This window comes from Grammomys surdaster, unplaced genomic scaffold (assembly GCF_004785775.1).
Source record: "Grammomys surdaster isolate TR1022 unplaced genomic scaffold, NIH_TR_1.0 188, whole genome shotgun sequence".
Taxonomy (NCBI): domain Eukaryota; kingdom Metazoa; phylum Chordata; class Mammalia; order Rodentia; family Muridae; genus Grammomys; species Grammomys surdaster.
In genome coordinates this window covers 6,448,566-6,471,267 of record NW_021604633.1, presented here as the reverse complement: position 1 = coordinate 6,471,267, position 22,702 = coordinate 6,448,566, and the positions used below count along the sequence as shown (strand labels likewise).

The window sequence follows — 22,702 nt, the reverse complement described above, 5'->3', positions numbered from 1 at the left end:
CAAAGTCAGCTTGGTTGACTGTGACATACCTCTCTCCCCTAGAATGGTGCTACATCTCATCTGTCTATAGTTTCCCTCACAAGCAAGCCCCAGTGACTTTCTATAACCCCTTCCTTGTATCTTGACTCTCACGCCAGAGTCACATGGCTGAGGCTGCTGCTTGTTGGGCTAGAACTTGGCCCCTCATTCACACACATTCTCACCAGCTTTCTGGTTTGGATGGTTTGCTTCCCTGCTTAAGCTTTTCTTAAATTCCTTTTCATAAGTTAGAAACCTACTCTCTTTATTCCATTTAACACCAGGATTTTCTTTAAAATCTTTATCTCCTTGAGCACAGGTCTTAGCTCCATTACACATCTTGATGCTCCTTATCTCCTCAAACTATAAATTTTGTATTTTTCTTTCCTCAGCTTGATCCTTCTTATTATAGATCTGCATAGGAGTGATCACTGATAACCACATGACAGTCAATATGCTGTCTTGAAATCTCTATGACCAATGCCACTAATCCAAAAGGTCTTTATTCAAATTTAGCTTCAAATTCTTAAGACAGTGGTGGAAAGTAGCCACATTATTTACCAAAACATTACAAGTATGGACTTTAGGCCACATACTAATATTCTTCTCCTCTGAAACCTCTTGAACTAGGCCAGCCTAGTCTACATTCTCTCAATGCTATTGTCTTTCCTGCTACTACACGTATGGCCCATTAAGCCCCACTTTTAAGTATCCAACTGCTTTCTTAATCTAAAATTCACATTCTGCCAAAAAGCAGTATGGTTGGGCTTGACCCAGCAAATACCCTGCTCCTTGTTACCAACTTTTGTCTTAGTATTCTACTGCTTAGTGTCCTCATTCAAATCACCATCCCATGTAACTTAAAATTCAGGTTCTAAGAAATAGGAGGTGAAGGTACTCAGTAGGCCATTATGGCACAAAGTTATTTGAATGCCAAATACATTTATAATGATAAATTTGTTTTTTTAATTTTTATTACACTTATCTTTCTTTATATGTATATAAACACAACTGTGTGTTTATGTGTATGTGTGTAGAGTAGGTATGCACATGCCAGAGTATACTGTAATGAGAATTCTGGAAATTTTGTTTTTTAAAAAATACAGAAATATTGTAAGAGTGTGTTTTCATTTTAATCCCAGCTGTGGGATATGTGGCTGCTTCAGATTATTCACAGAAGCTGACTATGATTTGCCTCATGGTCTAGCAAGGGCATGTTTTGCCAGCTACAGATAGTTTCTTCAGTTGTGTGACATTTGGAATTCTGTGAACTTTCAGAGAGCATATAAATGCTAGGGTCCTGAGAGGCAGGGTTGCCACTGGGGAGTTGTTGGTTGGTTGCTGTTTGATAGTACTCCTGATCAAAGAAGAAACAAGAATTAGAAGTTAGATATTATGGCAATGAAGATCAAACTTGCTCGAAGAACTCAAAACCTCTAAACAGGAAGTAGTCTAAAGATTATGTTGTCCCCTTTCCAACTGTCTTAGGGTTTTATTGCTGAGAACAGACACCATGACCAAAGCAACTCTGATAAGGACAACATGGGGCTGGCTTACAGATTCAGAGGCTCAGTCCATTATTATGAAGGGGGAAGCATGGCATCATCCAGGCAGAAATGGCTCATGAGGAGCTTAGAGTTCTACATCTTCATCTGAAGGTTGCTAAGAAAAAACTAACTCTTTTGAACTGGGTGAAAAGCCACTCCCACAGTGCACACTTCCTCCAACAAGGCCATATCTCCAAATAGTGCCACGCCCTGGGCCAGGCATATTCAAATCACCACACTGACCTACCTCTGACTTTATTCAAGGAGCTCTCTATTTTTCCCCTCTATCCTTTTTTCTCTCTTATCTAGTATTAGGGGGTTGAAAAGTTGGAAGAGAAGGAGTGAAGAAGGGTGGAAGAAAGAACTCACAAAGTAGCTGGAACTAACTGCAGTATACTTTTGGAATTTAAAGGACAACTTGTAAGATTTGGTTCTCTGCTTCCACCACGTGTGTCCCAAGGATCAAACTCAGGTCATCAGGTTTCACAGCAAATACCTGCTGGCCCATCTCATCAGCCCTATAGTTGTTGTTGGTGGTGGTGTTTTTTTTTTTTTAATTCATGTTTTTTTTAATTAAATTTATCTTAACTAATGTGAAATATAAAATTACTCATAATTATATACAATGTTTTATACATGCATACACTGTTCAATGTTTAAATCAATTTAAATGTATTTATATCATTTATGATAGTTCAAAAATGGTATTTTGATAGTGTTTTTTACAGTCAGATTCTCATAACTTCTTGGTTCTTGACTGTGAAAGTTTTTATCTTTGGCTTAACTATGAAGGAAGGAAGCTGAATTGAAAGGAAAAAGTTCTCCATCTCTACATAACCAGCTTCTGTCTGCTGCCTGTGCTTTTCTCAAACACAAAGACCTGCAAAGCAAGCACTAGAAAACACTCATATGGGATATTTACCTAAAGAAAACAGAATTGCCCAGGAATGACTGGTTGAACATACACTCTGACTTCTAAAATAAAGTAAAGGGGTTGTTTGAAGGCCTAGAACTAAGTTAAAGTGAACATGAGAAGACACAGCACCAACTGTCTTGAAATTATAAGAAAGTAATACTGATGAAAAATGAAGCCTCTTCTTTCAGAAAACCAAGAACCAGGTCAACTTAAAGCACCAACAAAATGCAGGCATTGATAGTGTGGGTATCGATGATGTAACCTCTGGAAGAATGGAGCAGCTTGGCTAAAAGCTATTTAGGAAGTAATGTTATCCCTGGATGCCCCTCTCCTCCTTCAGACTACTGGGTGTCTCCCTTCCAAGGCCCAGCAGAAGACAGAAGTCTATTTTAAGAAAAAGAAGGAATTAAGTGATGCATATATTCTAAATTCAGGATGTCCTTCTCAACCAGAATGGTGGTAATCAGTCCCCCATCTCTAAGCTCAAAAGCAAATGAGTGTTTTCTAGTGGGGATTTAGTAGACTCCAGAGGAAATACCTAGAGATAGTCGTGTATGTGTTGATACTGAGGTCAGGGAATTTCCTCAACAACAGGCCTCAGGCAGCTCACTCTACTGGAAACTACACTGTGAGCAAGCACTCATTCAGAACTTCCAGGCAGCTCTTGAGCCTCTCATTTTCAATATGAGTACTAAGGAATTCAATCCTGAAGAGATTGGAGCAAAGCTGACATAGCTTTTGTTTTATTTTGTTTTTTAATGTGCTGAAAATAGTGTATAGGAAGAAAAAAGTCCCAGGGTTTTTATAGGCTGTTAGCATTCCTTCTAGGCTCTGCCCCACAGTTACCTGGCAATAGACAGGTATGCCTGACTCACTATAAAAGGAGCTGTTTAAGAACATAAAAAAGGGGGGCTGTTTGTCCCCTCCTTGATCTCTTACTTTCTCACTCTCTTACTTTCTGCCCCTTCTCTTCCTGACCCTTCTCCCTCTCTCTCTCTTTCTCCCTTCTCCCTCTCTCCATGTGTTCCTGGCCCACCTCTCTCCTCTCTCCCTCTCCCTCCCCCATCCCCTTTCTTCCCAACTCCACTTTCCATGCCCTAAATAAACTCTATTCCATACTATATCTGTCGTATGGCTGGTACCTGAGGGGATTGGGAGAGGGATGCCTCAGCATGGCCCTGCAGAGGCACCACCTTCCACCTCACTATACCATGCCTCTATCAAACACATCCTTGACTCTTTCATTCTTCCTTCCTTCCTTCCTTCCTTCCTTCCTTCCTTTCTTTCTTTCTTCCTTCCTTTCTTTCTTTCTTTCTCTCTCTCTTTTTTTTAATAAAACACAACACAGGGTGTGGATTTTTATTTCAGTTTACTTATAAATTCAAATTTTCAAGCATTTATCAGGAGGTTAAAATGAGAACTTGGGGGGAAAAGTGGAAGGCCCAGTAGATTCTCAGCATAAATGCCTACAAGCTGAATACCTTGGTCCATTCGTGCTCTATAGGAAGACAACAGAGACTGCATCATATTTAAAACTTTTTATTTCCCACCATTCTGGCACCTATGAGATCCAAGATAGAGGTTGTTAGGGTTTCTGTGGAGGCAGATAACAAGCAACAAATCTGACCCAAGAGATTTACTGGGGGTGGGGTATACAAAGGCTACCTCTGAGCTAAGATAGAGGAGAAAGAAAGAGATTGGGAGACAGAGAGACACACACAGAGAGAAAGCAGGAGAGAGGGGAAAGAGAATGACAAAGAGCCATAACGGCAGGGACCTTCTAAAGGGTATACTTGTGGCATTTGGAGGCTAGTAATGACTTGTCAGCTGGCACTGAGTCCCTGAAGGTAGGCTAGGGGGAGGGGCGCCTGGGGAGGGGCGCCTGGTTCCTAAGGCGCTAGCAGCTTTGGTGTCTGGTGAGAGCTGTTTTCTGCTTCTAGACAGTACCTTGATTCTGGATCCTCTAGAAAGAAACATACTGTGTTCTCACATGCCAGAAGGCAGAAAGACAAGAAAATATGAATTCCCTTCTCCTCTAAACACTTGTATAATGTCATCTAATTACTTCATGAGGGGGAAGAGTTAATTAGCTTCCCATTAACTAACTACTACTTAAAAAGTGTACTTAATAATACTACCACATTAGTCATTAAGTTCAACAACTGAATTTTGGAGAAAATACATTCAGGTCATTGTATAGACGCACACTAGTGAACTGGATTCAGTGAGAAGGTTCTACAAATGTCCAGGAAACTCATAAAGTTTAAGAGATATAAGTAAGTTCCCAAAGGAAGCTATGAAATTCAGAAGACAATAAAGTAATGCTTTCAAAATTCTGAAGAAAAACTTCATGTTCTATAATTAAAGTACCAAGCAAGTATGAGTGAAGAATAAGGAAAAAATTTAGACCTACAAGTTCACAAAATGTTTACCTCCTGTCCCCCCAACTCAAGACAAAAACCAAATGTTCTTTATTGAATACTCTAAGCTACAAATATGTATACATATTTCTAAAAAAAATGTAGAAAACCAAGAGAGGGTAAAATCTGGTAATAGGGAAGAATGAGGGATAGGCAGAGGGCATTTGGGACATGAAAGAGGAGGGAAGGAAAGTGGCAACAAGGACGACAGGAATAGCAGGGGGTTGAGGAAGGAGAGCCACAAAAATACTTTGTTCAAAAATGTTAGGATGGTGTCTAACATGTTATATGCTGATTTAGAACAGCCCATGCACATGCGTGTGTACATGCGTGAGTGTAAGCTCCCCCCCCCACCCCACATACAGCCTTCCTCAAGGAAACTAGTGGATGGAAGATGTACTCGATCTAAAAAATGAATAAACCAAGAAAGAGGATCACTGAAAACAGGAAAGAGGAAATCCATCCAGCTCAGGAGGAAAGGTTTTTACAGGATTTTGGTAAAGGGGCGTCATTGTTGGAAGCGGCACAGGCAGCTCTCCCAGGAGACATTGATCAAATACCTGATGAGGACATATGGGAAAAAGACAAGTGCAATCAGGAAGAGTCAAGATGGAGCAACAAGATAAAACATCTAGGAAGTAAATTGTGACAGCAATTTACATAAGCCTCCATTCTGAGTAGAAAATAGAATTTCAATAGTTTATCACTGAACTAGCCCTAAGTATGGTCATCTGTGGAAAGGACAGGGATGAGAGCTCAGGGATTTGATCATGATGGAAGAAGCACAAGAAAAAATAAGCATGCTCTCATCTCACAAGTAAGGCCAAAATAAACTACTTAGAGATACAGACAAACTTACCTAAGCATCAGCTAAAGGATTTGAAAATTGGTGCCTTTGGGAAGAGGGACTGAGAAAAAGAGCTAAGGGCCACGGTGTAGCTCATTCATTCTTACAGAGAGCATTGGTTCCCTACGTTATAATTTTACAAAGCAACATGTCTGAATTAAGTACCTTATACTTTTCTTGAAACACTGCACAGATTAATGAGATATTTATCATGTTAGCTCTTTAGAAGAAACAAAACGTTATTGACACTTCCATAGATATTGATTTTTTACCCTGTATTAGCATTTCTGTTTGTTCCTGATGCAATTACATCAACATTACATTAGCATGAGACTTTATCTTTTAGTATCCTAAGGTTTGATTAAGATGTATACCAGTACAAATCTCTCATTCACATTAAACTCCATTCCTCTGCCTATAATCTACTTAATAATTCATTCTGGCTTTTCCTTCAATTTTTCTATATTACAATTTAAAAAGTTGGACCTGTTCTAGTGAGTCATTCCCAAGACCCAAGTGTAATAACCTGGCAGATTAAATAGGAAAGAAGACAACTGGGTAGAGAACAATAACCAAAGCTACCTAAGTTAAACTAAGAATTTTTTCCAGTTCAAAATATATACTAGGCATCTACTCTACACTGTGCATTGAGATAGTAGCAGTTGACATTTCTGGAATACCCACCATGTGTTAGGTTCTAATTGCTCTACCTGATACTCTTATTTAATTATTGCAGCAACATTATGAAGTAAGATCTAGTGCTATCTCCAATCTGCAGGCAAGGAGCATGAGTCATAGAGAAGTGATGCTTCCTGCATTCTTTAGGGGGTGGTTGAGCAGGAAATCAAAACCAGACCCTATACTCTGAATCCCTGTTCTGTATCGCCTCCTGTTGCTCTGTGAGATGCCGTGGAAGAAGAATAGCAATCAAGAAGAGAAAGGGACCGCTTAGCTGTATTGAACACTTCACTATGCTCCAGAGAGTTCGCCATTGTGTTTAATTGTCAAAATGATATAGCAAGTAACTATTACTTCATTATAATAATTGTGAGAGAAGATAGAGTCAAAGATTACAGACATAATCTTTAACCCTCAAGAAACATATTTTTAATAAAAAAAATTTGTGTGTGTTTGTATGTGTGTCTGTGTGTGTGTGAGCACCCGCCCATGTGTCTGTGGTACCTGCTGAGGCCAGAAAGGTTGTCGGATTCCATGGAGCTGTAGTTACAGGTGGCAGTGAGCACCTATTGTACCTGGTGGGAACCAAATTCAGGTTCTCTGGAAGAGAAGTAAGTGCTCTTGACCACTGAACCACTTCTCTAGCCCAAGAAACATATTTGTATTGGATATTTACACAAAGAAGGAATTCGTGCTATAAAGTCTGTAGCAGGAAAAAAAAAACAACACACAGTAAGATCTCCAAGGAAAAGTGTTCAGTACAAGCGATGTATTGCTGTGGGATGTACTGAGGTGAGACAGTTTGTGATCTTAGGACTCATGTATAGAATTCAGATAAACCACACTTTCTCCCCTTTTTTGTTAAGAGTTTTGTTGTTTTACAAGACATAGGTTTCAGAGCTGACAGAAAGCATGGCTTCAACTCTTTTTTATAGGAATTTCAAAGTGGAACAAAAATATCTCTGTGTAAAAAACCATTACAGATATGATTGTGTTAAATGATTTTTTTTCAGGGAATTATTTTTCCAGTCACCTCTGACAGAGAGAACAGACAGGAGAAGTGATTGCATTCATATAGAGCTTTGAGAAGCAGCAAGTTTCCTGGGTTCCCCATCAGAGGATAGGTTAGGAGTTATTTACCAGGTCATGGTCAACTTATGCTGCTAAGAAATTGTTTGATCCTTAACCAAGAAATGTTATACATCTTTGGGGAGGGAGGATCTTCCTGGTCTAGGAGACTTATGAGCCCTCCCTCCTTTTGGAGGGGGGAGCTTGAATCTTGTGCCTCCTATAGGCAATCACAATTTCTCAAATTTGAAAACAAGATGGCCAGCCATCCTCAGAGTATAGTTCTACTACACCCCTTCCTCCAACTCTTACCTTCCCTCCTCACCTTCTTCTTCAGTGCGCCTTAAGCTTTGGAAAGTGATACTGACACATGATTATCTCTGCTCATCAGGCTGCTGTGCCAAGCAATATTCCACCCCACAGCAATAAACACCCTCAACAGTTTGACTAACTGTGAATCATCACAGTAAGTAGCCCCCACTGGAAAAAAAAATCCTTCCATTAATGTTGATAGGAGCAGTAATTTATGAGTGTAAGAGCAAATGTTCAGAAGGCAGTTTGACAGGCACACTACATCCACTTAACAAAACAATAGCAGCAGCCTTCCTGGTGGGGCCTGGGATTTCCGGAGCCATGGGCTTTTGCTTTTGGTTATACACCAGATGTGTGTTCTCACCTGTAAAGCAGGCCTTAAACCCAGTTGGAAAATAGTTGATTGTCCCCACAACTGTTGTACCAGTGGGTACATCTTATCTGGTAAACACACAAGGGCCATAGCCAGGAAGGATTGTGAGCAATAACTCTTTGGCAACTTTCATGGCATCTTCTTGTGCTACGAATTCTAGCAAGCAAAAAAGGGAGCACGTAGATCAGTCCCAGTCTGATTTTCCCCTATTTTACAGTCTGTAGTCTCTTCTACAACAGGGTTTTGCCAGCAGCAGTGGTCATGACCTATGCTGTAGCAGGGGGCCTCCTTGGGTGTGGCCTTCCTAACCAATAGCTCAGTGAGAGGTAATTCCCCTGTGGCATGAATGTTTTGTGGCCTCCTTGACTAATACCTCATAGAGATATAAATCATCCCTGCATTAACAGTCTCATTTTGTGAATGTGCCTCCCCCCCCACCGCCGCTCATACAGGATTCCGTCTGAATTTGAATTTCTAACATATTTTTACATTCACAAGCATAGGCTGTTTTTTTGTTTTGCTTTGTTTTGTTTTTCTGTCACCTTGTCAGATATCATATGTGCCTTGCAAACCACAATTCCTCTAAGAGTTTCACAGCTGTGGCTGCACCCGGTGTAGACTGGTTTCCTGGCCTCACTCCTTTAGGTGTGTTCATACATATCTCTAAATCTGTAAAACTGAGTTAGCACTATGTAGTGAAATCTTTATACAGAGGCCTGCAGGATCTCTGAAGGCCTACCACCATTTGTTCCAAGAAATGCTCACTGCTCTTGAGATTCAGCAATTAAAGGCATGCTGTGGGGTGGGGTGGGGGGCGTCCAAGGAGGATGTCCTGTTGTTTGAGTCATTTGCTCCCTCAAAAGAGCAATGTTGGGTACAGCGGCAAAGCTATTTTCCTCAGCTCATTCTGAAGCACAGTCGTTCTCTATTGAGTGTTTTAGTCTCCTTATCCAGGGACAATGCTACAGGGCTCCCTGTCGCCATGGCGATCAGTGAAGCTAGATTGTTCTGCTTGGCTGGACTCAGGCCAAAAGAGAGCAAACAAGCTGTGGCCTGCTATAACTCCTATGGAGCAGGTTGATTGAGTTTGACAGGCCATGTGCCTGTGCTGTCTCTGGCCTGGCCATACTTGGCTGCTGAAAGCACCAGTGTGCTCTCTTGAGAGAGAAATACGTGCAGCGTACTCTGGAGGGATAATTGCCCACCCGTGGAACAAACACGGGCTTTAAAACTCTACTGTCTGTCAATCACGCCTTCTGTGAATTGCTGTTCATTCTTGAAAGCAGCAGTTCTCAACCTGTGGGTTGAGACCCATTTGGGGGTTGAACAACCCTTTCACAGGGCTTGCCTCAGACAATTAGAAAATACAGATGTTTACGTTATGACTCATGACAGTAGCAAAGTTACAGTTATGAAGTAGCAATGGAATCATTTTTGGTTGAGGGTCATCACATGGAGAATTCTGTTGGAGGGCTGCAGTGTCAGGAAGGTGGACAGCCACTGCTCTACAGGATGCCAGAGGCTCGCAGTCGCTGGACTTGGCTGCTTGTAATTTCTTTCCATGGGAACTCCAGCTCAGCCTTAGAGTAACTTGAACAGGGCCCTCATTTTTTGTGAAATTTTGTTGTTGTTATTGCTTGTATGGGATTTTTGTTTGCTTCTTCTTATCTTCTGTTGAGTGTTTTTAGTACTTTAAAACAATTCCACCAAGTTTAACTTGTTGGACCTAACCTAATCCTAACCCTAACCCCAACCCCAACACTAACCCCAACCTAACTCTTACCTTAACCCTAACCTAAAGTTTATATAATTTCTTTCCAAGAATATAGGGGAAAGGTGACACATAGGAGCATACTCCACGATAGGGTTGTGAAGGACTCTTCCGTTTCCCCCAACACTGTTAATAGTTTATGTATGTTCTGGAATTCAGGGAGCCTCATGTGTAATCATGGCTTCTCTGGTTTGAAGACAGCAAACCCATATCACTTCTGATAGACAGAGTTCTACAACAGGGTGAGAGCAAAGTAGTGTAAGTGAAAGAGGTCGTTCTGCTAAGAAAGAGGCCAGGGCTTTGGAGAGGGTTCAGTAGGGTAAGCTTATTTACTGTGCTAAGATGAAGAACTGAAATTAAAGCCCCCAGCACCCATGTAAAAAACAGGATGTGAGTGCACATGCACCTGTACCCCAAGAACTCTGGGAGGTGAGAGGAGGAAATGGAAGGAGCTCTGGAGCTTGTTGGCCATCAGTTTAGTTCTAGGCTCAATGGAAGACCATATTTCAAAGGAGTAAGTCAGCAATAGCCCAGGACGCTTGGTGCCCTGCTCTGCTTTCCACATGAAGAATATCCGTGTTGTATCAGCACACATACATACACCTATACATATAACACCCAGACATAGACACACAACTAAACATAAAGTAAATACCTTTTAAAACCAACCAAACAAAAAGGTTTCTTCTGAAAACTAGATGCTGGCCCATGCTTTTTTTTTCCTTAATTTTTATAATTTCAGAGATCTCTGCGAGGAAAAGACTTGTGTAGTTGAAACTTTGCCGGCAGCTTTAGATCAGTGACATATCTCAGGTCAAAGAAAAGGGTCTCTCCTGGTTAGAACACAGAATCAGCAGACATGGGTCCCATCCACTTGGAAGTAGTTTTCATCCTGTGACATCTTCATGATTTTTGCAATGAAAATAAATTATAATCCCTTTGGGTGGCAGAAACTAAATTAGGAAGAAAAGTGATTAGAAACAGAAGGCAGCCTGAAGCTTATGCTGCCAGATTTGTTCAACATGTGACTCAGAAGCCGTGGGTAAGTTTGCCTGGCTGTTCTCCCAATTAACAACCTTTAAGCTTACTTAAAAGCCAAATCAGTGACTCAAAAGAGCGTGCTAGGAAGAAAATTTTGACAGATAAATTTAGCTATTCCTGGCAATATCAAATAACATATATACATACACTCATGTACCTTTTTCTGGAATGAAGCTCAAAATACACCAGGATCTAACTCACATAGTCCCATGGGGCTCTAGAACACAGTTTTAATAGCTAACATTTATCACACACTTACTGTGTGCCAGGCATTGCATCTAATTCTCACACCAGCACTATGAGATAAGCATTATTCTCCCATAATCTTATTTTAAAGATGATAAAAATTAAGGCCAAAGGAAGCTAAATAACCTCTCCAAGGTCACAGATGTAGAAGTAACAGTTGGAACTGAGACTCACTCAGTCTGACTCTGAAACAGTCTTTATTTTTCTGTTTGAATGTGTTTATTTATTCATCACAATCACACACACACACACACACACACACACACACCTGTAACGTAGTTTGGTCATATTCCTCCCCTACATCACCTTATCCCTTCCCTCCCCACTGAATTAATTCCTCCTCTTCCTAACAAGTTACCCTTCAGCTTTCCTCTCCCTCCCCATCCCTTCCCCTCTCTCTCCTTCCCTCCCTCTATTCTTCTCCCCCATCCCTATCTCTTCATGTGTGTGTGTGTGCATGTGTGTGTGTGTGCACATGTGTGTGTGTGCATGTGTGTGTGTGCATGTGTGTGTGTGCATGTGTGTGTGTGCATGTGTGTGTGCATGTGTGTGTGTGTGCATGTGTGTGTGTGCATGTGTGTGTGTGTGCGCATGTGTGTGTGTGTGCATGTGTGTACGCATGAGTGCACTTGAGCAAGGGCAATTTACCAGTGGCTACAACACCGAGGAATATGATTTCTCCTTGCTCAGTAACCACTAACTGTCTATTGCTACTTATGAGGCCCATCCCCATTCACTATAGGGTGTTACTGAACCTAGTCTTGCACAGCTGTTGGGTGGATCAACACTGCTGCTGTGAGTTAGTGTGTTCGGCAGCCATGTTGTATCCACAGGACAGCCTCTCACTGCACTCCTTACATCTTTTGCCGCTTACATTCTTTCTTCCTCTTTCAGAAGATTCTCTGAACTCAGAAGGAAGGATGTCAACTCAATGGTCACTTATTCTCCGCGTTTTGATGAGTTATGAATTTCTGCATGAACTATCACCCACCGTAAACAGAAACCTTTCTGACCAAGGCTGACAGCAGCATTAATCTATAGATAAAAATGTAAGCATCTAGACAGAAGGTTGACACAATTACCACTTTTTTTTAAAAAAAAAAAATCTCAATATGTAGATCAGCCTTGCTTCAAACTCAGAGAGACCCACGTGCCTCTGCCTCCTGAGTGCTAGGATTAAAGGTGTGTACCACCATTCCCCGCTACCATCTCCATTTTAACGAAACAATGGTAGTAGGTCCTCCTTAGGGCAGATGACCGCCTCAGTCAGGGACTTTTGGAAAGATACATAGGACCAGGCATGAATAGACATCAAGTCTAATAAGAAAGTGGTTGGTTGACTGTGCCAATAACAACGATGCCACTATCCACCAGGCTATGTTGACTGCAAGGTTAGCTTTCAGGACTCATTACTAGACAAGATTGTTGATGACTGTCTTAGTTACTTTACTATTGCAGTGACAAAACACCATGATCAAGGAAAATTATAGAAGAAAGAATTTGATTTTGTAGCTGACCATTTCAGAGGGTTCGATCCATGTCTGTCATGGTGGGGAACATGGCGGCAGGCAGGCAGGTATAACAGTGAAGCAGTCGATGAAGTCAGTGAAGCTATCTCATCCATAGCATGAAGCAAGAGAGGTCCGGCATGTACTTTTGAAACCGCGAATCTGACCTCAGGTGACATACCTCCTCCAACAAGGCCATACCGCTTAATCCTTCCCAAACAGTTCTACCAACTGAGGATCAGGCCTTTAATATATGAGCCAATGGGAGCCATTGTGGTTCACCACTACAACGTGTTTCCTGCATAATACCCTTTGTCACTGTGAAAGATAGCCAATAGACAGGAAGTTTCCAGGTCAGTTCCAGGTCAGTTTCTCTATGTTTTGCAGCCAAAACAGGTATCTCTAAGTACTGAGACACAGCTAGAAGTAATATCAAACCTTTATATTACTTTGGGAACCTCTAAACTCCCTGTCCAACAACTCATAAAAAGGTATCATACCTAGTACTGGGATTTTTGTTTAATAACCTATAGCTTCAGGGAGCACCAGCATCCACCTATGAAAAATGTTTCCTTTAAAATTCATTATATATATGTGTGTGTGTGTGTGTGTGTGTGTGTGTGTGTGTGTGTGTGTGTGTGTATAGATAGATAGATAGATATAGATTAGATATATAGATATAGATATATTTAAAGTGTCTTACAATAGGTTTTCGTATGGCTTTTTCCAACATCCTAGTTTTAGCTAACTCTCCCCCCTTCTCCATCTTCCTGCTCTCATCTCCACTCCAGTATTCTCTAACTCTACTTTCATATCACATATGTTTCAATCCCCACTCCCTCTTAAGGACTCTACCTCCACGTAGAGTGGATAACTTGTGGCACCTGGGCTACCTCACTCAGTATTTTCCAAGTTTCATTTACTTTCTTCCAAATTTTTAAATTTCATTTCTCTTTACACCAAAGTATTTCCCTGTATGTACGTACCACATTGTTGTTATCCATCACATGTTGGGCATCCTGTTTCCTTGCTACTGTGAAGAAAGGACAATGAACATGAATTCTAAGGATCTTTATAAAAGGTTAGCGTGTTGGCTACTTTTTTGTCATCTTGACACACCTAGAGCGATTTGGAAAGAAAGATCCTCAGTTGAGAAAATATTTACACTGGATTGGGTTGGGGGGCATTTTCTCAATTAATGATTAATTTGGGAGGGCAGCTCACTATGGGAGGCGCCACCCCTGGGCAGATGGTCCTCAGTTGTATAAGAAACCAAGATGAGCAAGCCATGGGGAACAAGTCAGTAAGCAGCATTCCTCCATAGCCTCTGCTTCAGTTCCTACATCTAGATTCCTGCCCTGACCTCCTTCCATGATGGAATCTAATGTGGAAGTACAAGCCTTTCCTTCAGGTTGAATTTGGTCATGGAGTTGTATCATAGCAATAGAAACCCTGACAGTTGCAGAAGTTGGTAGTAGGTTTGTGTGGTATTGCTGTGACTGATCTGATCATGTTTTGGGGGAAGACTTTGGCACTTGGCAATGGCCTAGAAAGGCCATTGAGTGTTCAGAATTTAATGCACTGTTGTGGGAACTTAGAAAATAACGTTGAGGACAGTGTCAAATGTGAATCTTCATGGGGTATTATAGTAATTTTATGGGGGATTTCTGCCCCACTTTGTCCATTTAGTTCCCAAGTGAACAACACAGAAACATCAGGTTTTATTAACAAGCTGCTGGCACTATCCTGGGCAGGTTACAAGCTATTTTAACCTGACTAGTGTATTAATAACCAGGTAGGTGCACCATTACTTGCCAACTGAGTCTTTATCTGTTCCGCGTGTGTCCTCAGGGCAAGCTTCTCTTGGCTGCACGCTCATGGTCCCTCCTCATGCTCCATCCTGCATCATGGCAATCTCCTTCTTCTCCTCTCCTTTGTCCTTCTTCTTTGGACCCCTACCTGAGATCCCCTCACTCAATCTGAAGGCTTGATTTCTTCTCTCTAGCTCAGTCACAGGCTCTAGCTTTTAATTCACCAATCACAGATTATTGGGAAGCATTCTTTATAGCACATTGGTCAATACAGTGCCCATATCTGGACTGCAACCTGATAATGGGGCACAGAAGTTGGCATCTGAATACAAAGCACACCAAACCAACCTCATCAAGGGGGAGGTTTGAGAATATCACAAAAACTCTATCAGAACTATTATTTAAAAAAAAATTTAAGACTCTGTGATTTTGTTCAGCTGGGAATGAAGAATCAGCTGTGACTAAGAAGGGATCAGAACCACTTAAAAGTCAGACCTTTGCCTTGTTGGCATAATCAATCCTGATTAGCTAGAGCTGAAGAATTAGCTATGATTAAGAAATGACCAAAATCACTGAGGCCAAATATTCTAGGAAATGTTTACTTGGGGTCAGCACATAGAAGTTGTGGTTCCCAAGGCTGTACCTAACTGTCAAACTGGTTAATAGAAGAGCTACCCTCATGACCCTGGTTTTGAAGGCATTAGGAGACCCTGGAAATCAGCTTGAGGCTTGGCAGTATAAGAGGCCAGGAGAGGTCACTGGTGAAGATGCAAATGCAGCCCCAGTTGCAGTAAAAGCAGCAGGATTGAAAGAGTCATGGATAGAAGCTGAGCTGTGACACCACGTAGCAGGATTGAAGCCCCTGAAGAGAGTTCAAGAGTGGCTATTGCTGAAGGTACAGCCTAGCTGAGGAGAATAGCCTACCTTATCTGAGATACTAATATCAAGGAATGCCCAACAAGGGTGAGCCATCTCTCCAGAACCCTGAGTTGTATAGCAAAGTAGGCTGAGCAAGACATGGGGAGCAAGCCAGAAGCAGAATTCCCCCTGATTCAGTTTTGCCTCCAGATACCTGCCTTGAGTTCCTGCCCTAACTTCCTTTAGTGATGGACTGTTACCTGGAATTGGATGATGAAATAGATCCCTTCCTTGTTGTCTCATTACGGTTACTATTGCTGTGATGAAACACCATGCAAAGCAACTCAGGGAGGATAGGGCTTTATTCGGCTTACACTTCCCTATCACTGCTCATCATAGAAGGAAGTCAGGGCAGGAACTCAAGCAAGGCAGGAACCTGGAGGCAGGAGCTTAGACAGAGGCCACTGAGAAGTGCTGCTTACTGGCTTGCTCCCCATGGCTTTCTCAGCCTGCTTCTCTTTCCCTTTTCTCTTTTTTTTGGGGGGGGGAGGGTTCATAATTTTTTATGGATTCCTTGTGAATTTCACATCGCACCTCCCAATCCCACTCATTTCCCACGCCTTCCAAACTCACCCTCCACCCTTGTAACCTCCGCCCACAAAAGTAAATAGAAAGTTAAAATTAAGAAAAATACAACAAACAAGCAAACAAAAATCTTGCCTTGAAAGCTGTGGTGTGTCATAAACAGCTTTACTTTTGCCTAAACAGCTATACTTGCAGATGTCCGTTGCAACGAGTCATCGGTCTGGCTCATGGGCCTCTGGCTTCTGCTACACTGTCAATACTGGGCCCTCACTTGGACTCCTCTCGGATATCCTGCTGTTGCCCTGAGTCATGGAGATTTTGTGGTTTTGGTTCTGCATTACCAGGCCCTTCATGAACTCCTTCCTTTCAGATGACTCCAGCCTGTGTCCAGTTGACATAAACTTAGCACACTCTCCAAGCTGTTTTGACCATAGTCTTTATCATAGTCATAGAAATCCAAACTAAGATAGATGTAAAGTCCTTTGAGTAATGGAATAGCTAGGTTTGAGTAATGGAATAGCTAGGTCAAATAGCAGTTCTATTTTTACCTTTTTTCTTTTTAACTCTGCAACACATCAATAAATCTTTATCCTCAAGAATTTTATAGCGTAATGCTGGGTACAGAAAAGAACCTTTCTGTGTGGCAAGTGCTGAGTACATCTGCAGGAGGAATACTTACCTTGCTTGACTATTAGGCAAGCCACTATCACAGAATAGTGATAGCAAGACAGGAAGGGGGTAAGGATAGAGAAGGCAGGTCACCAATTCCACAGACAAAAGAAATTTAGTTCCATAAGTCCATAGAAAGAAAGCGCCCGTGAAAATGGAGAACCACTTAAAAAGATTTAAAAGTTAAGGATAGACTACTGGAACACCCTCACATTTCTTTTGGTTTGTTATTGTTTCGGGGGGACAAGTTCTTACGCCCAGAATTCAGCAATTCTCCTGTCTCAGGATTCTGTAGTGACCATATAGCCATTTGTATTCTGAAACCTTCAGGGGCTCCTTCAAAGCATAATAGGTTAGCAGAGCCTTGGTGTGGTTCTGTCCTGGACCCAGGCAGTGTCAGTGGAACGAACAGCTGAGGGATGGAAGATCTACTCAGAACTCAGCTGGGCACTGGGGATGAGGGTGGGAGTGGGGATAGCAGATCAGTGGGAGAGCACTTACGTAGACGTATTCCTGCATGACCCTGAGTTCCCCCCAGCGCTCGCTCTCTCTCTCTCTCTCCTCTCTCTCTCTCTCTCTCTCTCTCTCTCTCTCTCTCTCTCTCTCTCGGCAGAATGTAAAATAATTTGCCCGTGGTGACTTTGAACTTCTGATTTTCCTGCCTCTACCTTTCCATACCGTGTTTGATTTAGGTAAGAAAGTAGGACTTAATGACTGGACAGATGGAATGTCACTCACTAAGTTGAGAAATAGACGACATGATAAAGGTTTAATATTGTGATTGCAGGCCAGGAAGATGACTTAGCAGGTAAGTAGGTGCTTGCTGCTAAGCCCCTCCAGAGACTGACCCCTGGAAACTACATGATTGGGGAAACGAACCAATTCCCAAGGTTGTCCTCTGACCTCTGGACCTGCACACATATACACAAATAAATGTAATCAAAAGCTTCTAAAAGAATGTTATTGTAAGAAAAAAATCCTATTTTCCATGTAGAATTGCTGGTACCTGCATGGGCACCATTCATTGTGAAAGAATAACCTGTGAATTATTTTAAATCACCTCCTCCTAATGTTCTTAAACGTTAGATTAACAAAATTTTGACATAGTCACTCCTTTATAAAGGATTTGTTTTATTTCAAATTCTGTGTATGTGTCTCTGTTTAGGTTTGTGCATGTAAGTGCAGGCATCAGTTGAAGCTGATACATTGGACCACCCTGGAACTAGAGTTATAGGTGGTTATGAGCCACCCAACGTTTATGGTGGGCATTGAACTTGGGTCCTCGGCAAGAGCAGTATGTACTCTTAACTACTGAGCCATCTTTCCAGCCCTGATGTGTGCACCTTTCCAAGAGAGCATTATTATTGCTGTTGTTGTTATTATTATATTTTATTGCATCTGGAAATCTACAAATGCCAAGATAGAGAGATAGATACAATTTATCATGTTAGTGTGCCACTTCAAGCATCACAGTCATTCTTTTTCAATTATGGAATAACATACAGAGAAATGTTATATGTGCAGATAAGCAGTATAAAATACAATATAGTAAGATGTCTCTTCATTAATACAGTTTTACAGTTAGTACAATAGATAGTTGGGGCATGTGAGATGGCTCAGTGGAAAAGGTGCTACTTGGGCAAATTTGAGTTTGATCCCTGGAACTTCCATAAAGGAATAAGGACAGAGCCAATTTCTCTGACTTCCACATGTGAGTCATAGCAGATGCGCACACACACACACACACACACACTCACTAACACACCATCATCATCACCATACACACACATACATGTATAGTTATATTAAAATTTAAAACAGACAATGATGCTTATATAGAAGATACAGTCACATGTATATAAATATTGGTGCACGCACACACACACACATACTCACACACCTCTTGGAGTAATCAGTTGAGAAGGCTTAAAGCAACAACACTCAAGCAGCACTGAGTACATCTAGCGGTTAGCTTTTTGTGGTGAAAGGCTGACTCTTAGGCCAGTACTGGAAACATACAAGATAAGTCTGGAGTATCATATAGTGCAAGAAAGTAACGAAGTACCCCTCAGACACATAAAGAAACAAAATATTCCCTGCACTGGTGAGGTGAGGTACCCAAAGGAGCTGACTGGAGAAGCTCCTAATGAGCAAAGCCGGAACAATATGAGTTTGATTTTGTTTTTCAATTGTACTAAGTCATCATTTCAAACATAAAACAAAATGCACATGACTCCCTGGTGGTGTAAATGATTGAATAAATCAATAAAAGAGGAAGAATTTCAAATTTTCATGTAGCTGTTCTGCCCTCAAGCATGGGCAGTTTAACTCCCTGCTCCTTAAGTGTGGGCTGCATACGATGACTTCCTTCCAAAGGTGGCACAATGGAAGGCAACTGGGGAGGGGAAAACCACTTTACAGTGGAGAAACCTCAGAAACCTTGCCAAAGCCAAGGCGGCAAGGTCACTTTCAACAAAGAGAAGCACAGGGTATCCCTGTGCTGTGTGATGAAAATGGTGCCTTACTTCTGCGAGTTTCCATCCAAGAAGGCAGAACCTCAGTAGAACTATATGAAGTGCCAGATAGATTCCCAACAGAGTAACAGCCTGTAAAATACTTGATGAGTTCTCAGATTTGCTAATGTCACTGAAAATGAGAACACTCAGTCCAGAGGAGCCTAAGAAATAAATGGTGCTGACCAAACGTAATGTGATGTTTCGGTGTGTTTGGTTGGTTGGTTGGTTTTGTTTTTTTGTCGTTGTTTTGTTTGTTTTGCTTTGCTTTGTTTTGAGATGGGGTTTCTTTGTGTATCCTTGGCTGTCCTGGAACTCACTATGTAGACCAGATTGGCCTTGAACTCACAGAGATGCCTCTGCCTCCCATGTGCTGGGCTCAAAGATGTGTATCACCGAAACCCAGCTGTATGGTATTTTGGATAGGTGCATGGAGCAGAAACACTTTGTTACATAAGAGATAAAGAAATCTAAAGAACCAAGTATACATACTGTTGCTGAGTTGGCTCAAGTGCACCATACAGACATAGGATGTCAATGTAAAGTATATTATAAAAGGGCATATGAGAACTCTGTATGGCCTTTTTTTTTTTTTGTAGACTAAGCCTTGATTTTTATTACTTAAAAAATGCGTATTTATTTTGCTTTCTGACTCTGTGCTTGTGCCTTCAACACTTTCACAACGATTTTCTGCTCCTCAATAAGGAAAGCCCGCTTGATCCTGTCTCGGACACACTTGGCACACATGGAGCCACCGTAGGCCCTGCTGACATGTTTCTTTGTCTTAGACAATCTCATAAGGACTTTGGGTCTCACAGCACGAACCCCTTGCAGTCTGCCTGGGCACACACCACATGCGGATTTGGGTGCCTTCCCAACCTTCTTGGTGTAAAGGTAAACAATCCTGTTGCCAGGGGTTCGAGACAGCCTGGTTTTGTTAGAGGCTGTGTTGTAGGAAAGCCTACGACAATATGTCAAACGCTGGACCATCTTGAGCACCTTCCACTCTAAGCACCATCCCCAGAAGAGGCGGCCTTTTTTTTAAATGGGGGGTCTCACTATGTAGCCTTGGCTGATCTCTAGAGCTAGGTATGTAGACCACGCTGACCTCAAATTTACAGAGCTAAGCCTGTCTCTGCCTCTGCCTCCTGAGAGCAATTTTCGTGATTGCTTCGTGAATCTAACTCTGTTCCTAAATAAACAAAGTATATTTTAAAACATCTTATGTCCATCCAGAACTTGCTTCATGTGACTATTTCCAGAGACATACTCTATGCTTCTGTGCCTGGATATCCTCGTTCACTCCTCCTCCTCTCCTCCCACCAGTCAGTCCCTTCTTAGCTCTAGCCCAGAAGGCTGACCCTACAGGCAATGTCAATAGTCTCCTTCCAGGACAAGGGCAGTGCAAGGAGAGGGTCTCCAACAGGAGGTGGGGGGGGGGGGAGAGGAGGGTGTTTTAGTGTCCCCTGGACTCCTTCCCTGCTGAATGAGAATCTATTAATAGCTGTGATTCTCACCAAATGTGAGGCCTCTGTTGGACAGTCCTCTACGATAACACCTGGGTCCTGATGACAGCTCCCTCCCTCCTCTTGGCTTCTCAGATTGACAGCACAGACCTCTCTTCTCTGACAGCTAACAGCTCACAGCTCCCTTCCACCACTCCTGAAGGGCGTTGCCGTGTCTTGATTTTCTTTGACCCTGTCTACACTTTTGTAAGCAAACCATTGCTTAACTCCCATCTGAATATGCCATCTTTTTTGGACTCTGGTTTACATAATATGCAAGAATATATTCCCTCTATTTATACAAACATTAGTATTCTGTCCACATTCCTGGCTGTTTTTTTTTCTTTTCACCTCAATCCAGTTGGAGTTTCTTTCTGTCTATACATACTGGTTACCATATTTCTGGGTATAATACACTTGTAACTTTTGTATAAAAAACCGAATGGAAAGATGAAGTAGTCGAGGAACCACTAATTCTCAGATGAAGTGATGAGAGGGTACTGAACCTTCTCTGAGATAACAATGAGGTGGGCCGATGCTATGATACCCTGTGTGATTTCACAGTAGTGGAGTGGGCTGTGGCGCTTCATGCTCCAGCTCAGCCAAACTATGGGCAAATTATTACTTAGCATTTCTGTACATGTTTCCTCAAGTGTAAACTGAGTCTAACAATATTTATCTCAATGCAATATTTATACTCGATAACATCTTAATTTCTAAGTCAAGTCAGACTATATAGGACAATGGGGCATATGATTTTCCTGACTTAACCTGTGGAGATATATTTGGTATAAGGTGCAACTGTAACCCCAAATTAAATCTATTAATTACTTATGAGGTAATTAGGAATAATTGAAATTTAAAATTTGTCTTTATTCTATGTATTTGGATATTTTCCCTGCATGTATGTTTGTGTATCAAGTATAATTCCCTTCAAAGATAAGCCTCCAATGGTGTTCTGAAGACAAACCACTAGACGCCACCCCTTCAAGCATTTCCTAACAGCAGTACCCAAAGCCCAAACTTTGAGGCTTTGGGAGACAATCAACATCCAAACCTAAATGCTGGACTACTCAAGGACTCAGTGGATGCTTACCTGTCTGCTATCTCTCTTTAAATGTCTGTTCCCATGGCTACCTACATCCAAAGGATACCTAGTTGCCACATCCAGGTCAATATATGTGCATTTCTCTCACCATGGCTCTCAGTTTGTTTTTCCCTATCTTGGGATTTTAGCCTTTCTGCTACTTTTTTTTCCAGGATTTTAGCCTTTCTGCTGCTTTTCTCCTTGTCCTTCCAATCTGTCTTCAAAAGTCACCTCCTCAGCAAAAAGAAAGGCCTTCTCTCTCTCTCTCTCTCTCTCTCTCTCTCTCTCTCTCTCTCTCTCTCTCTCTCTCTCTCTCTCTCACTCTCTCTCTCTCTCACTCTCTCTCTCTCTCTCTCTCTCTCTCTCTCACACACACACACACACACACACACACACACACATACACACACACACCTTCAACAAAAAATGGAATTCTGTAAGACATTTTTCTGCTTACTTCTCCAATTCAACATCAATATTCAAGAAATGTATATTTTTAAAGCATAATAGGATATTACTTAAGAGTTTTGTTTGTTTGTTTGTTTAGTTTTGGTTTTGGTTTTTGAGACAAACTTTCTCTGAGTGGCTCTGGCTGTTCTGAAACTGACTTTGTAGACCAGATTGGCCTTGAAGTCAGAAATCTGCCTTCCTTTGCTTCCTGAATGCTAAGACTGAAGATGTGCACCACCATGGCCTACTCTGAGGTTTTTAGGTTTAGTTTTGTTTTCCTTTTGGGTTATGGTTTTTTAATGACTGATGTCCACTGCCCTTCTAGAATATAAATCTTATGAGAGCATTGACTTTGTCAGACTTGCTCATTGCTGTATGCCCAATACTTACAAACGTGTCTCATACAAACAAGGGACTCAGTAAATACAAGTGGACGGATGAATGGATGGAATGAGTTAATGCTCAGAATACTTAAATAT

General features: G+C 41.6%; 1 pseudogene; it reads right to left on the bottom strand.

The window, feature by feature from the left end:
* Positions 1 to 19,792: 19,792 nt before the first annotated feature.
* On the bottom strand, positions 19,793 to 20,171 carry LOC114622444 (annotated as a pseudogene).
* Between the last annotated feature and the right edge of the window lie 2,531 nt (positions 20,172 to 22,702).